The 2,177-nt window shown below is 46.3% G+C and overlaps 1 protein-coding gene across 1 annotated transcript in view; it reads right to left on the bottom strand.

Moving 5' to 3' along the window:
* Positions 1–2,040: 2,040 nt before the first annotated feature.
* ACER1 (alkaline ceramidase 1) overlaps positions 2,041–2,177 on the bottom strand; it is a 22,626-nt gene continuing 22,489 nt past the window's right edge. Inside the window, exon 6 of the mRNA XM_006764227.2 lies at positions 2,041–2,177. This exon is cut by the window's right edge and continues 961 nt beyond it. The gene's annotated coding sequence lies outside the window, so the exon portion shown is untranslated.

The raw sequence follows: 2,177 nt of genomic DNA, 5'->3' as shown, positions 1-2,177 counted from the left end.
ATTAGCCACTGGGAAGCATAGTGAAGGTACAGTCAATTACCCTTTTTGTCTTTTATTAGATAGGATAGATTCTATGTTATGATACACCACATCTGGTTTATCCACTCTTCCATTTTTGGGCATTTATGTTGCTTTCCACCCATTGGGTCTTATCAATAGTGTTTCTATAAACATTTCTGTACACACATTTGTCTGAATACCTGTTTTTAATTCTGTTGGGTATATTATACCTAGGAGTGGAATTGCTGGATCATATCAAGAGGTGTGACCCTGGGCAAGTTGCGTGCCCTCTTTGAACCACCTCTATAAAATAAGAATATTCCTCTCTGTCTCAAGTGGTGTGTGGGAGGGGGGATTATTAGATTCAATGAAGTGCATCATGGGCATAGAGCACAGGGTAGCAACTCAATAAATATGAGTGGCCCTTTGTCTTTAATGTCCCAATCTCTCCAATGAGTTAAATAGGCTTGCCTCAACTCCTTTTGGAGTGAGGCACTCCTAGGACCCAGTTAGCATGCCTGACACTCATCTTTTGAGAGAATATCAAATGGTCCATGGGTACAAAAACCCATCCAGGGTCCCCAGGTTAAGAACCTCTTACTGGGGGCTCTCCTTTGGTTACTAAGCTCTGGCAACAGCTTCCTTTCAGTTGCTCCAGCGCGTCCCCGCCCCAGGAGTTACCTCTGTCCAGAATGGCCTTTCCCAGATCTCACTATGATTGGCTTCCTCTCATCATTCTGATCTCACCTGGAAAGTGCAATGACCACTCACTTTCCATTTAAAAGGGCTGCTCCACCACCCCCTGGTTCTCCAGAACATCACTGTGTTCTGTCTTTTAGGCAGATCCATCAGTGCCTGGAATTGCCTTGTTTGTGTGTCTTTTTATCTAACACTAGAGGCCTGTTGCACAAAATTTGAGTGGGGGGGATCCCTCAGCCTGGCCTATGCTCTCTCACAGTCCAGGAGCCCTCGGGGGAGGTCCATCTGACAGCTTAGGCCTGCTTCCCGCCACTGCCACTGCACTTGCCAGCTGTGAGCCTGGCTTCTGGCTGAGCAGTGCCTGCACACTGACACCAGAAGGCAGCTTCTGCATTGTACGTATGCCCCCTGGTGGTCAGTGCACATCATAGCGACCTATCATTCTGCCGTTTGGTCGATTTGCATATTAGCCTTTTATTACATAGGATGTGTCTCCTCATTAGGGCAGGGACTTTGTATGTCTTGTGTCCCCAGGGACTGGTGTAAGACATATAATAGAAAATGTATATTTGTTGAAGAGATAAACGAGTGAATGAATGAATAGGTGGGATGATTGGAAGAATGATGGGATGATTTGGATAGATAAATGAACAGACAAATGGATGGCTAAATATGGACAGATGAATAATCCTATCTAATAAAGAGGGAATATGCTAACTGACCCTTGCTGTCACAAAGATGGCGGCACCCACAGCCAATAAGGAGGGAATATGCTAATTGACTGTCCCACCCTCAAAGATGGTGGCGCCCCCAGCCACAAGATGGTGGTGCCCAGTCCCCTCAGCCTCACGCCTGCCTCGGGAGTCCCTTAGTCCCCGTAGCCCCCAGCCACCCAGGGCCAAATCGAGGCACAGGCAAGCCTCAGATGGTGGCTGCCCAGTTGCCCAGGGCTGGCCGAGGCAGTGGCAGCAGCAGAGGTGTGATGGGGGCGTTGCTTTCCCCTGATCACTGGGTTGCCTCCCACCCCTGAGGGCTCCTGGACTATGAGAGGGGGCAGGTTGGACTGAGGGACACCCCCCTTGCCATGCATGAATTTCATGCACCAGGCCTCTAATGGATAAATAATTGGATAAGCGGATGGATGGAATGGTGATTGAATGATTTGGATGGATAAATGAATAGACAAATGGATGGCTAAATATAAATGGGTGAGTTAATAGAGGAGAGGGATAGATAAATAAATGGATAGAAGGATAATAGAATGAATGGATAAGTGGATGGATGAATGGATGTTTCAATGAATGATTCAATGGATGATGGATGGATGAATAAATTAAAGGATGAGTATATGGATAGATGTTTATCAGACTCCAAGCTAAGCACTTTACATGCCTTCTCTTGTTTTATCCACACAGACATTTCATGAAGGAAGGAATATTTCCATTTTATAGACAAGGGGTTTGAACTTGATGTAGGGA

This window comes from Myotis davidii, unplaced genomic scaffold (assembly GCF_000327345.1).
Source record: "Myotis davidii unplaced genomic scaffold, ASM32734v1 scaffold341, whole genome shotgun sequence".
Taxonomy (NCBI): Eukaryota; Metazoa; Chordata; class Mammalia; order Chiroptera; family Vespertilionidae; genus Myotis; species Myotis davidii.
Note: the sequence above shows the minus strand (reverse complement) of the source record. Positions and strands in the feature narration are given on the sequence as shown.